The sequence below is a fragment of the Mirounga angustirostris genome, unplaced genomic scaffold (assembly GCF_029215605.1).
Source record: "Mirounga angustirostris isolate CCGP_5_RB_7025 unplaced genomic scaffold, mMirAng1.0.hap1 SCAF_5, whole genome shotgun sequence".
Classification (NCBI taxonomy): Eukaryota; Metazoa; Chordata; class Mammalia; order Carnivora; family Phocidae; genus Mirounga; species Mirounga angustirostris.
Genome location: NW_026991713.1, coordinates 172,263,250 through 172,277,232, shown reverse-complemented (window position 1 = coordinate 172,277,232; position 13,983 = coordinate 172,263,250). Strand labels below are relative to the sequence as shown.

General features: G+C 53.7%; 1 long non-coding RNA gene across 1 annotated transcript in view; it reads right to left on the bottom strand.

The window, feature by feature from the left end:
• Positions 1 to 10,550, bottom strand: part of LOC135364586 (uncharacterized) — a 46,524-nt gene extending 35,974 nt beyond the window's left edge. Inside the window, exon 1 of the long non-coding RNA XR_010412006.1 lies at positions 9,385 to 10,550. This is a non-coding gene — a long non-coding RNA (uncharacterized LOC135364586). The remainder of the gene's footprint in view (positions 1 to 9,384) is intronic.
• Between the last annotated feature and the right edge of the window lie 3,433 nt (positions 10,551 to 13,983).

The following is a 13,983-nucleotide window of genomic DNA, read 5'->3' as shown; positions in this document are numbered from 1 at the left end:
ATCTGCCTGTTTACATTTCCCCCAACGAAAAGCAGCTTTGTTTATGGAAAAGAGCTATTTTGGTTCCACGGTTTCTCTCAACTCCTCTGACTCGCAGGAATGGTTGCTGCTCTCTTGAGGAGCTAAGAGAAGCCCGTCTCCACCTCCCTGGGGAAGGCGCTTCAGGGCTCCCGCAGGTGGAGCAGGGCGCGGGGGGCCATCTCCTCCTGGGATGGCTCTAGGGAAAGGGAGATGTGAGGACCAACATTCTTGACGAGCCAGGCAAGTCTCACCCAGGTGTGAGCCAGTGACTCGGGACATCACCCAGGCCCTTCTGCTCCCCCTGTCAGGTGAGTGATATCATTCCCATTATACAGATGAGAAACTGAGGCCCCAGAGGGGACGCGGTATCTCCAAAGTCACAAAGCTGGTGATACCCAGGGGTTTCACCGCAGATCCCATGCCTGTGGGCCACCAGGCCACCCGAGGATGGAGGAGGCTATGCATGTCTAATGGAGGGGTAGTTGGGGATCGTCCACGGTTATAGCTCTTTCTATAAAGAGCCGTGGCACACAATTCACTGCAGCCACTGCCCTCCCCAACACCTCAGCCCGGTGTTGCAGGAAACAATGAACAAAGCGTGAGCAGGAATAATGAAGTTCTACGTCGTGGGTGCTTCTCCAGAGAGAAGCCGCCATTCTCCAGATGGGCACCCCAAAGCTCGGAAGGGGTAGGAGGAGACGAGTCATGGCATCCGGCTCAGAAAAAGCCAGGGGCAGGTTCCCCAGGCCCTATGAACGTGCCTCCTCACCACGCAGTAGAAGGAAGGAGCAGGGCGCCTGGGTGGCTCAGTTGGTTAAGTGACTGCCTTCGGCTCAGGTCATGATCCTGGAGTCCCGGGATCGAGTCCCGCATCGGGCTCCCTGCTCGGCAGGGAGTCTGCTTCTCCCTCTGACCCTCCTCCCTCTCATGCTCTCTGTCTCTCATTCTCTCTGTCTCAAATAAATAAATAAAATCTTTAAAAAAAAAAAAAAGAAGGAAGGGGCACAGGGCAGGGGGCAGAGGGTTCTCCCAAAGGCTCATCACGGCTCTGAGTTGGGTGTCCACACTTCACTCGTGACCCTGCGCACTTCCTCCATGGGATTTGTGATTTCTGGTGCACACACATCGCCTTGGACTGCCAAGGCAGGTCAACAGCTGTCACCATGACAACAAAGAAAAAGAAAAAGGAAGGCTGATGAAGGTGGGACATGTGTTTGCCGGCGGCCCCTGGGGTCTGGAACCTCCCACATGGCCAGGGCAGTGATGTGAGCTTGGGGTCACCTGCTCTGGAGCAAAGCCTTGGGCTCTAAGCCTTGGGGAGACCTGGCTTCCCTCGGGGCCTTTTGCTTTCAGGTCCTCCTGCCCTGCCTTGCCCACCATACCATGTGCAAAGCCACAGAGGAAACTTTCGGACCCTTGGTGGAAGGACACACGGCGCCAGGTGGCCTTGTTTCTTGGGCAGCTGACGCGGGTCACCCTGCCTGGCATCGCAGGTGCAGGCCTCCTACCTCGGTCTCTCCCACCAAACAGTGAGCTCCCAGGGTGGGGGTGGGGGACATGCAACGCAGGAAGTGACTCAGCCCAGGGGCCCTAACACCCAGCACAGGGCCCCCCAGAACATGAGAACTGTCATCGACCCAATGAATGAGCAAAAGGACGAATGAAAGAAGAGGAAGTCGAGGCGCCTGTGGCCGGCCTTGGGGTGCCCTTAACAGCAGGGCTCAGTTGGCGCTGGGCCCCCCTCACCAAGGACAGCCCTCCCCCTTGGCTTTGGAGAGCGCCCATACACCGTTCCTTCGCCTGCCCAGCGCCTCTTGACCCTCCTCCTCCAGCCGGGGAATTCCCCCCTTTTGACCTTGCACCTTCCCTCTTCTCCCACGGAGGCCGGCCAGCCCCCAGCCGCCTCCCTCGCAGCAAGGGTTTCATCATGTGACCTGGGCTCCACCAGCCACACATCTGTGGGACTCGGGGTGGGCAGGGGTGGCCCAGTAGGCAGGTGCCGCCGTGTAGAATCCATCGTGGCTAGCGGGAGGCAGCGCTGTGACGGGGGTGGGAGCCCCGGGGGGACCAGCTCCAGTGAGCCCACCACAACAGTTCTGCCGCGGGATTCGGGTCCCCGCTCCTGGCTCTGGTGCATTCTGGCTTCCTCAGGGAGTCTGAGCAGAGGCTGCTTTGGATCCTGAGGTCCGCTCCACTTGTATGGGGGCATGGCTCACCCCTCTGTGCCTTTGCCTGTCCACAGCCCCCAACCACTTTTGCTAACTCCTTATCATCCTTTCAGACTCAGCTTCTCATGATCTTTTTCTGGAAGCTTCCAGTCCCACCCCTTCTGGGCTAGGTGCCTTCTCAGTGCCCCCAGAGCCCCAGGGACCACATCTGACAATGCCCTTCCACGCTATACGGTAACTGTCCAAGGACACATCTGTCCGTGTCCCTACTGGGTGGTAACCCCCGGAGGGCAGCAGTCATATCTGGTCCGCTCTGGGCACTCAGCTCTGGGCATACAGGAGATGCTCAGGGAACGTTTGCTGAGTGACTGAGGGAGTGGGTGGGAAAAGCCAGACGTCTCTGGGCTCTGAAAGCCAGGAGAGGGAAAAGCAGCATGGCCTTGGGGCTTGGTGGGCACGCTCCATCTACCGTGGGTTTCTTAGCAAATTCAATGGAAAAATACTTCCCGGGAAATAAATCTGGAGTTACCGACTGGCTTCAAGGCCCCCTTCTATCCCACAGTGATTTGTATCTTGGAGATTTAAGCCTCTCCATTTGTTTGCCAGGGACGCCTGTCGTGAGGACGTCAAGGCACACGGCAGCAAGAGCGGTTTCCTGAGCAGCATTGAGACGAAGTCGAGCGCACTCCTTTGGACACAGGACATGGAAGCCCTTTTCCTCAGTTTCCATCCCCAAACCCACTCATACCAGGCATTCGTGTGGGTAGAAGGCTTATTGACGGCTGGAGAGGCAGAAAGATCTGCTTTGCAATTATAGGAGCCTCATTAAAATCTTTCTCCCTAGATGTCTCTCTGCCATCTCTGCCCTGGCCTCCCCCCTTCTCCTTCCTCCCCCTGCCCCTCAAATCCTGCCTACTGTCAAAGCAGAACAGTCCAGCCCCCGTCATCCCATTTCCTCCCGGAGAGAGGCTGATCACCTTTCCTAAGCAAGGAGGATTCGCTTCTAAGGGGCATTTGGTGCCTGTTCTTAAAATGACGAATGTTCAGCCCTTTGGACAGACCCGCCCTCACACCCAACCCAGGTCCTGGCACCTCTTGCCTTCCAGGGACCCAGAAGTGAATGGAGCACAGATGCAGACCTCACGGAGTCCAGGGTCAGGGGGCAAGCCCTAAGGTGAGTTCACCATGGCAGAGCAGGTGGGGAGACACTGAGTGGAGGGGAGTAGGACACATATGGGTGAGGACGGATGAAGGGCAGCTCTCTCTACGTGGAGGAGCCAGATAGGGCTTCACCAAAGACGTGATGGGTTGGGGCGCCTGGGTGGCTCAGTCGGTTAAGAGTTTGCCTTCAGCTCAGGTCATGATCCCAGGGTGCTAGGATGGAGTCCCGCATCGGGCTCTCTGCTCAGCAAGGAGCCTGCTTCTCCCTCTCCCTCTCCCCCTGCTTGTGCTCTCTCTGTCAAATAAATAAAATTAAATTAAAAATTAAAAAAAAAAAGACGTGATGGGCAGGATGGCCTTGAAGGGGTTCCATGGGGTGAGAGGCTGCTGGACTAGAGTCCTTATCAGTACGTCTCTAAGTAGCCCTGCTCAGGCTGCCCTGTAATCATTGGTTGTTGGATCCGCCTTCCCCACCAGACTGGGAGCTCTGGAAAGGGATCTCCCTTCCAGGGCCAAGTTGAATCAACCTCAGCCCTGGGAGGAAGGAAGGGAGGGAGGTGAGCAGGGGCGGGAGCCGTGGCAGCATCTAGATTCCGGGGGGCGCTGGAAGCCACAGGCCCCCCGATGCCGCGCCAGGGAAAGATGCAGGGCTGGCTGGACCCTCCTCCTACACGCGGCAGCGCACGTGATCACGTCACACTGAAGGGGAGCAGGATGCGGGGCTGCGGGTCCTCAGGTCACCCCTAGGAAGGGCCTCTTCCATCCAGCGCTATGACCCACCAACCACGCCCTGTGCGCTGACAAGGGCCATGAGCTCACATGTGCCCAGCGCTCTACAGTTAGGAAGATGTCTGACCGCCCACGAGCTCAGTGCAATCAAGGTGTGGACCCTGCGTGCTACCCAGGCCCCGCAGAGGGAGAAGATGGACCCGAAACACGTGGTAAGCCTGAGGCAGTGTGCACCGTGTGGGATTAGAGTAGGCTCCCCCGTCCCCTCGGTGTCCCTGTTCTTGGAGCTTCCAGAGCACGGAGAGTGGGCAGCACGCGGCGTAGCAGTTAATTACAGGCTGCCTTGCATTGTTCTCTGATTGCTGTTTCAGGCTTCGGAGGCTCCTCACCTGCACCGGAGCCTCGAGCACAGAGGATGTGCCCTCTGCATCTTCTCTGCGCCCACCACCTCCTGGAACCAGGCCCGCAGCACCCCTTCCAAAGCAGCAGGGGCAGCTGATTCCTCTGCACACATTACAATCACCTGGAAGGCTTGACACACCACTGATGCCCGGACCCCACCTCCAAGGAGACAGGTTTAACTGGTCTGCTTTTCCTAGTGTGCCATGAGGGCTGCGATCCTCTGTTGTAGCAGCTTGAGCAGCGGAAAACAGTGCTCACGGGAAACAGGTACCTGGGAGGAAGACGGGCTCTGGGTACCAAATCTGTCCCTTTTCAGAGCTCACCCGTCCCGATGGCTTCAGTTCCCCTACTGTGGCAGACGACTCCTGCATCTCAGCGTCCAGCCCAGAGGGGCTTTCGGCTCCAGAATACGAGCCCCCGGGGACAGATGTGTACGGTATGGAGCTCCGTCTGTGCTAGGACCCCACCGTCCTGTTGAACAGTTACATTAGTCATATGCTTTCGACTGTCCGTGATGGGAAACCAACTTGAACGAGCCTAGTCCATGGGAGGATTTGGGGTATCATCTGTAGCCGCGGGGCGCAGGGTACCAGCGGGCCCAAGGCGCATTTGCTTCTAACACTCACTAACATCACCAGGGACTGCATCTCTCCACTCGGAAACGTCCCAGGGAAGGACTCTAATTGGTCCGGTCAAGGGCCCACCCTCCACCACTCAGCACAGACTGGAGCAGAGAGACAGAGGAACTCCACGGAAGCTCCCTCTTCCCCCAGGGACTAGCCATTCATAGTGCTGGAGACATGACAGGAGCAGTGACAAACTCCGGAGAAGGCATTGGTAACTGGGTATATATTGCTAGGGACCTGGTAAGAAACAGATCTCGCACTCAAAGCGAGGATTGAAGAAATTGAATAATTTCTCCAGCGACAAGGGTGAGAGCTAAGAGGACCGACGAGGGATGGCGAGGCGCCGAGGATCAGCCGCTAGTCTACCCCTCTCTCTAGGAGGGGCACCGAGAGGCAGCAACACAACCCAGCCCCCATGACTGGGTGATGAATGTAGCTATTGCCACACTTGGAAGAGTGGGCACTGGGGGGATACCCCATCCTCTCTCTCTGCCTGTCCTGTAATCCCCTGCTGCTCTCTCATTGGCTGAACATACCTGGAAGCCAGAGAGAGGCCGAGGGATGCAATCCACAGTGGTCAGCCTTCTAGGCTCAGAGCAGGTGGGGAAGCACAGAGAACACATTTGCAGGAATGAATATGAAACACTGTGCACGCTGGACGGCCACCCAGATGGACTCTATCCTTGGCCTCACCCTTGCTTCCCCCACTGGTTCTCCCCCCCACACACACACAATATTCTCATCACCAATTCCTACTGATGTCACCTCCCAAATGTTTTTGGAGTCTGGCCTCTCTGTCTTCATTGTCTCTCCCTTGGACTTTTGCAAATTCTCTCCTCCCCTGGCTTCTCCGTGTCCAGTCGAATCCACCCACCAAGATGCCATGGACTTGACACATGGCCCTTCCCAGCCGAAACCCTTCCAGGATGCCCCCCTACTCCTGGCTGCCTTTGGGGTAACAGGCAGACCCACCCTGTGTGGGTTGGAGTGAGGCCAGCAAGGTTGGCGACAATCTGGCTAAGAAATTGGGCCTCTTCCCTAAGGCGACAGGAACCTAAGGAGTTTTGAAAGCAAGATTTTGTTGTCCTTGTTGTTAACTTCTCATTCTGAAATAATTTCAGACTTTCCAAGAAGTTGCAAAGATGGTACAAAGAATCCCCATCTACTCTATCCAGATTCTCTAAATGTCAACATAGGCCACAGTGATATGATAAAAATCGAAAAATACTGCTACCTAATCAATAGACCTTATTTGCATTTCCCAGATAGTTGCCCTAATGTCTTTTTTCCTAGTCTGGGATTCATCCTAGGGTCACCTTGCTTTCAGTTGTCACGAGTGTCTGGTCTCCTTTCATCCAGAACAGTTCCTCACCTTTGGCTTTCACGACCTTGACACCTTTGTGTCCGTACTGGCCACTTTTTTCTAGAACACCCCTCTATTTGGCTTTTTTGGATGTCTCCTCGCCATGCAATCCAGGGTATGCATTTTGGGTAAAAAAGCCACAAAAGACGGGTTGTATATTTTTCTGCATCATACCAGGTGGCACACGACATCAGCTCGTCCCAATATGGTTGATATTAACCTTGGCCATTTGATTGAGATGCTGCCTGCCAAGTTCCTCCGGTGTGAAGTTGCTATTGTCGCTTCCCAGTAAGTATCCCGTGGGGAGGGTACTTTAAAACTGGAAATGTCCCGCTTCTTATATACACTCTGCCCACCAATTTTAACACCCGTTTAAGATTCTCACCAGAAACTATTTCTACCCCGGTGGCGCAAGCCAAGCTACTCATGCTGTTTGACAAGGTCCAAGTATGGGGGACGATCCTGAAAACAGGAGACTCCACAGCTGGCTCCTGTCATTCTCTTTCATTTTGTTTATGGCAATCTTTATAATTGTGGGAATATTTCTGGGGTGTCATGATAAAGTGACTACTCATCTTAGTTATGCCTATCTAAGCAATCATAATGAAACTAATTCCACGAAGAATTAGTTTCTATAGAACAAAATAACAAGACGGTCATGCTCTGTCTAGCACCTTTCTCTTTGCGTACTGTTTTTTAGTTTTAGCGAGAGTCAATAAGCGGAAATCAATAAAGGTCATGTTAATCATTACAAAGGAAAAATGAAAGAAGGCTATGTCTGTGATCCAAAAAATGATCTAAGATTATCTCAATCAATTGTAAAAAAAAACATAATCACATGTTACGAAAGTATGGAAAAACAAAAATATCCTAACATATAAATAAAGTTCCTCCGAGGCTGTCAGGAGGAGATGCTTGCAACCTGATCCTGTGTCTGTGTCTCCTCATTCGCCGACGCCGTCCCTTCCTATGAGAGACCCACCCCGGCTGGGGCTGGACTCCGGCACCCCGGCATTTGCCAAATGGTGGTTCTCAAGCCCGTCGCTCCTTCCACATTTACTCGTTGGAATTCCGTTGTCAGGAAAAGAAAAACAGGATCCCACCCAACAGAGGATGGTTGCCAGGAATCACAACAGCTTGCCCGACATATTGCAAATCATATACCTGATAAAGAACTTTACCTGGAATATATTTGAAAAAAAAAAAAAAAAACCTTACAACTCAATAATAAAAAGACAAACGAGCCAGTGAAATACATGGGCAAGGGATCAGAATCTACGTTTCTCTAAAAAACAATACTTACAAATGACCGATAAGCACGTGAAAAGATGTTCCACATAATGACTAGGGGAATGTAAATCAGAGCCACCGTGAGAAGTCACCTCATACCCCGTAGGATGGCTGTAATAAAGAAGCAGACTCTAACGAGTATTGGTGAGGCTGTGGGCACCAGACCTCTCCCTTGCCGCTGGTAGGAGTGAAAAAGGGTGCAGCTGCCTTGGAAAACAGTCTAGGTTTTCCCCAAAAGGTTAAATAAAGAGTTACCATGTGACCTAGCTCTTCCCCAACCAGGTGGATACCCGAAGAGGAATGACAGCCTCGGATCACATGAAAACTTGCACACAAATGTTCATAGCAGCACCGTTCTTGCCCCAAAGGGGCAAGAATACAATGCCTATCTGGTGATAAGTGCATAAGACGTGGCCTATCCACGCAACGCGCTATTATTGGGCAGTACAGAGGAACGATGTGCGGATACACACTACATCACGGGTGAACCTTGTCAACATGATGCTAAGTAGGAGAAGCCAGACTCAAAGATCAACATGATGCTAAGTAGAAGATCAACATGATGCTAGATCAACATGATGCTAAGTAGAAGAAGCCAGACTCGATGAGCCCATTTACGAAATGTCCAGAATAAGCAAATTTACAGAGACAGAAGGCAGATTAGTGGTTGCTACAGGCTGGGGCAGGGGAGGAAAGGGGGAAGGGACTGCTAACGGGTTTGGGGTTTCTTTTGGGGGTGCTAAAAATATTCTAAAATTGTGGTGATGGTCGCACGACCCCATGAATATAGTAAAAACCATTAAATTGTACATCTCAAATGGGTGGGTTGCATGGTACGTGAATTATATCTCAATAAAGCTGTTACTACACACACACACACACACACACCCCAGCAACAACCTCCTCAGAGCTTCGTGGGAGTGGGAAGCCTCCGCATCCTGGCCCAGCCCAGCTGCCTGAGTTCCTGCCCCCAGGTGCTTTTTGCATGCAAAGGTGCTCACACCCAAGGGGCCAAGCAGAAAAACCAGACAAGGCCAGGCAACCCCCGTGCCAACTCGACAGGGTTTCCCATGATTAAGAGCGTGCAGATGCACGGCGGCATTTTGACCAGCTATCTCTCTACTCCCCAATAACCTATCCCAAGCCAGACTGTGGTTTTGGGACTTGAGGCCCAAAGCCATGAATCAACACAATCTACTTATCAAGACCAAAGGTGGCGGTCACTGTGCCCGTAGAAGAAACAAGTCGTATTTCTTGGCGCCTTCGTGCCAGAGGGCCGTGTCCGCGGATCCCGCTGGACTCACCCCACACCCCGGCCGGGCCCCCTGGCTGTGGCTTTCTTTCTCTCCTGGAGACGAGGGGGTTACAAGTAGAAGCTCCCAGCCATAAAATAAAGAAGTCCCGGGGATGCCTTGTACAGCATGGGGCTACAGTTAACAATACCGTATTGTGTATTTGGAAGATGCTAGGAGAGTAGATCTTAAAAGTTTTCATTACGAGAAAAAAATTTTTGTAATCGTACTCCCAACCACATTGGCTCTATTGCAGCTTCTCCAAGTCCCCTCGTCCCCCTTGGCCTCGGGGCCCCTGGACAACCTTCCCGCCCTGCTTTTCGCACACCTACTTGATTAGCTCACCGCGTCCTGAGATCTCTGTTAAAAGCCCTCCTTCGAGAACATTTTCCTTTGAGGCTCCAGGACGCTCGCACCTCCTTCCAGCACTGGTCAGCGTCGTCGATGTTGGTACGATAGTCGAATTAATGTCTGTCTCCCCTCACCAGGCCCTGCGCCCCCTGAAGGCAGGGTCCTCTCCGTTTCACTCATGCTAACCCCCAGCCCCCCAACCCCGTGCTGGCCTGGAGCCTGGCACACAGCAGACATCCAAAAAGCCTTGTAGATGGAAAAACAAAGAACGCCGTCCCGAAGTCTCACCGGAGCCCGTTCCTGGGTTCAGCTTCCTGAATTATCCCGTTCTCCCCAAACATAAATCAGATCACAGCCCTCCTCTGCCTAGAACCCTCCCAGAGCTTCCCACTGTGATTGTAACAAAATCCAAAGTCCTGGGCGCCTGGGTGGCTCAGTCGTTAAGCGTCTGCCTTCGGCTCAGGTCATGGTCCCAGGGTGCTGGGATCGAGCCCCGCATCGGGCTCCCTGCTCAGCGGGAAGCCTGCTTCTCCCTCTCCTACTCCCCCTGCTTGTGTTCCCTCTCTCACTATGTTTCTCTCTGTCAAATAAATAAAGTCTTTAAAAAAAAAAAAAATTAAAAAAAAAAATCCAAAGTCCTTGCCTCTGTCGACGAGGGCTTGCAGGGGCCTCGACCCCCCGCCTCCCTCTAATATCACTAGGGCAAGGCCGGGAGGGTTCTAAGCGGAGAAGGGCTTTGCCTTCTAAACTGGCACTTTGACCTCTCTGTGACTCTTGACCCCTGCAAGTGCATTTCTACCTCCACATTGTGCAGGGCCAAACCAATCAGAAAGGAGGGCCAGCCCTGGGCACCACGCATGAGCGAAGAAGAACCAGCTGCCAGCCTCCCAGGGCCCTGTGCCCCGAGGGCGCAGCAAGAGAGGGGAGGGGGCGCTGCCCCTCCCCCGTGCAGAGGAGTGTTCTATCACGGACCTCATGTAGCCTCGCCAACACACAGTGATAATAAGGAGCACAGCAAACTCTAGATCGATTGTACTATTGTTATGAAATTCTCTGCAGATGACGCACCCCCTTCCCGCCTGCGAGCAGGAAGGACCACGGGCCACTCACCCCCCTGCCCCCCTTGGCACGTCACTCTTCTGGGGGAGGATGCCCACCGTTGCTTCTCCTCTCGGTCAGGTGTGGGGAAAGGGAGGGCGCAACCTCACGTTCACACCTTAGGGCTTCCCTGATTCAGGCATGGATTTTCTGTCCCTCCACATGGCCGGGCAGATCAAGCATTTCCTGCCGGGGAGGGACGGAGGGGCTCAGTCACCGGGTGGGTCACGCTGCAGGAATTCAAGCAGCTCTGGCATGACAGGCTTTCTGGATCGGGGCTCGGGAAGGGCTACGGCAGCCACTTTGGATCTGTTGGCTTCCTCTGGGATAAGCATGGGCATTCTAGATCCTTCCTTCAAGCTTCCATAGTAGTGGGGCTGCTGAGGGGGTCCGTGGCAGTCGCTGCTGATGGTGGGGGGCGAGAGCAAAACAGAAAAGCCTCTGAATGTTCTTCCTGGTTGTTCCCCTCACCCCGATGCACACATATCTTACTTTCATATCAGGGAGGCTGACTTCTCTGCATTTTTTGGATGAGTAAACTGGGACAAAGTTATAGCCCATGGGGAGCCAGCTGGTCAGACTCCAGTGGGGAGCGCCCTCCTGTGCCTCTGTCCCCCCCAGCAGGGATCAAACAAGGTCCTGCTTCATGACGAGTCAGGCAGTGGAAAGCGTTGTGAATTGTAAAATTTCACCAGAAACACCAGGGAAGGAAACGTTGGCCAAGTGGGCAGGGAAACCCTGGCCAGGAAAACCGCCTTCTGTTCCAAGTTCTGCAGGGGGATTCAGACAGATTCGGCCGTTCAGATCCAGCCCTTGTTAGGGGCCTGCTGTCCATCCCAGATATCAGCATGCACACCATGATGCATTCTGACCTTGCCACCATCCTTGGGGGAGCACTAATGAGGTCCATTTTTACAGATGATGGAACTGAGTCTCCAAGAAAGGCAGTAACTTGTGTAAGAAAGCCAGGAGCTTGGCCTCCTAACCCAGGGCTGTTTTCAGGGAAAAGTGAACCCTGACCTCCCCAGCCCACTCCTATCTCCCAATCCCCCTCAGCCGCTCCCCACCTCCCACCCCGCACAGACCCCCCCTGGGTCTTCCCCACCTGCCTGCTGGTGGCTGGCTCCTGCCAGAGGAATCCTGGAACATTCCCCCATCTCCCCCCCATCCCTGAATATTTTGTAAGAAGGGAGCGGTCCAGAACTTTGAGCCCAACATGAAGGACATTAGTAGGTGTTAGAAAAAAATAGTCAAGTGTGTAATGAATTCCTGCAATCACTCAGGCTGGGGATCTTCATTTCATCCTCTGACAATCCCACAGCTAACAAACCAGAGAGGGCAGCCAGGGCTGGATGGGCCAAGACAGAGCTGGGGCCAGATCCACAAGGAGCTACCAAGGGGCCAGGAGGGACTTCCATGGCCTCAGGCCTCTCCTCCTTATCTCCAGCTTCCTTGAGCCTTCTGAGTTGGAGACCTTGCTATTCCAGGCAGGCCCAGAATCTGGAATAGCCCCAGGAGGGGACAGTCAGGGCTTCTGGACAATCAGCCTCAGGGTCTCCACCAGTAGATACCTCTGCCCCTTGAAGACCCCTCCTGAGACCTCAACTCTTTTGAACTGTATTCCCAGCTGACCGCGAGCCTCACCCTGTTCCTTTTCACTGTAAACCCAAGTCCACGAGGCAGGGATTTGGGCCCACAGAGCAGAAGAGACTTGTCTAGAAGCTCACCTTAAATTCTCTCCGTCTCCAAGCCCCAACCTGTTGGGTCTGTGCCTCAAGGGTACGTTTATAATCTGACTTCTCGTGTGGGCATATGAATTCCATCCCACTGGCCCACCCAGAATCTGAGCTCTGGGAAGGCAAGGCCCTTGGGCTGGGCCTAATTTTTGCATGCCAGAATGCTAGCTCAGGGCCAGGTTGCAGAAGGAAAGAAGAAAGTGGGGAGGGGAGAGGAGGTAGGAGATGAAACAAGGCAGGTGGCATCATTCAGGACCTGCCATCTTGCCCTGATGGGGCCACCGGAGCGATGGAAACCATCCATGAAGCACATGTTTATTTGAGCACCTCTCATAAGGTCCGCATTGTTGTAGACACTGAAGTGACAGCAGAGAACAATGCAAAGTCCCCGTTCTCGTGGCACTTACCTTCCAGAACTTTCCAAGGGGACAGCAGGTGGGATTTCTGGATGCAAGTGACAGAACCCAAATGGGACAAGCTTAACCAAAAAAGGAAAACCTATCCACTCCAGTGACCTAACTTCTTCCCAAGGAGAATGGACTCCACGGATTGGTGGAGTTTGGAGAAGAAAGTGACTGTGCCCAGTTTAGTCCCTTCTGGGCATGCTCCTTTCTAATCGGCCACCCACAGAGAGGTCCAACTCCTGCAACTGTGTCAACCGGGTTCTGAGCTTGGGAGGGGAAGAGGTTGTATTTATGGGCCTCCCCAGACCCCCAACAACATGTACATTATCATTACCCAACAGCATAGTTGGGTGAGTATTGTTACTGTTCCCAGATTAAGGACAGGGACACTGAAGCTAAGACCACCCCGCTGGTCAGGGACAGGGCCCTGGGATGTCAGAAGCTGTTGTCCCAAGTGTATAGCCTGTGTCTCGGGCCTCCCTAGAATTCAGGCTTGGTGACTCCTGGTCCAGATCTCTCTGTGACACCGGGTCATCTCTCACAGAACAGGCCTCAGAGAAGGTCCTCAGACTGTCACCACCACCTTCTGGAAGCTTGCAATGAAAAACAGACACGTCGACGAAGCTCTCATCGGAACGGACTGCAGGAGATGCGGTGTTCAGGCTTGTGTGAAAACAGGCTTCCAGCTACCCGCCTAGAAATGACCCAATGTACCTCCCAGGGTTAGTATGTGAGCCTTCCATATAAAAGTTTACTTAGGATGCTGAGAACCAGGCATGGCATGCAGAAAATGCTCGATACCTCTGGTTCCTGCAGCTGCTACCTGTGTGACCTTAGAAAAGTCACCTGCCCTGTCTGAACCTTGGCTCCTTCATCTACGTCACGGCCATAGTGATGGCAGCCAGCCAGTGAGGTGGTCATGCGAGGGTCCTATGAAAAGGGCATGGAGAAGCTTCTGCAATGCGTCCAGCTCGGGGCAATGGCAGAGGGCTGGGATTCTCTCCGACACCCTCCGGGAGCCCCGTGAGTGCTCCCCGATCCCTGACCCTAAGCCCATACTGGCCTGACTCACAGAGGACCAGACGGCCGCAGCCTGTAAGGAAGGGCGATTCTGGAGGACGGAGCCCTGTGTCCTGGGCTTGGTACTCTGTGTCACCCATTCCCCAGCCTGGGCACACCACCAGGCCAAGGAAGGGCCTCTGATTCTCCCCATTACCCTGTTTCCCCAAACCAGTGCAGGACACGGCATGGGGGAGGGCCTGGATGAACAGCCCTAGAAGGAGAACACGAGCGAGCGTGTCAGTCAATGAGTTAGATCCACAAATATTTACTGGGTGCCCAT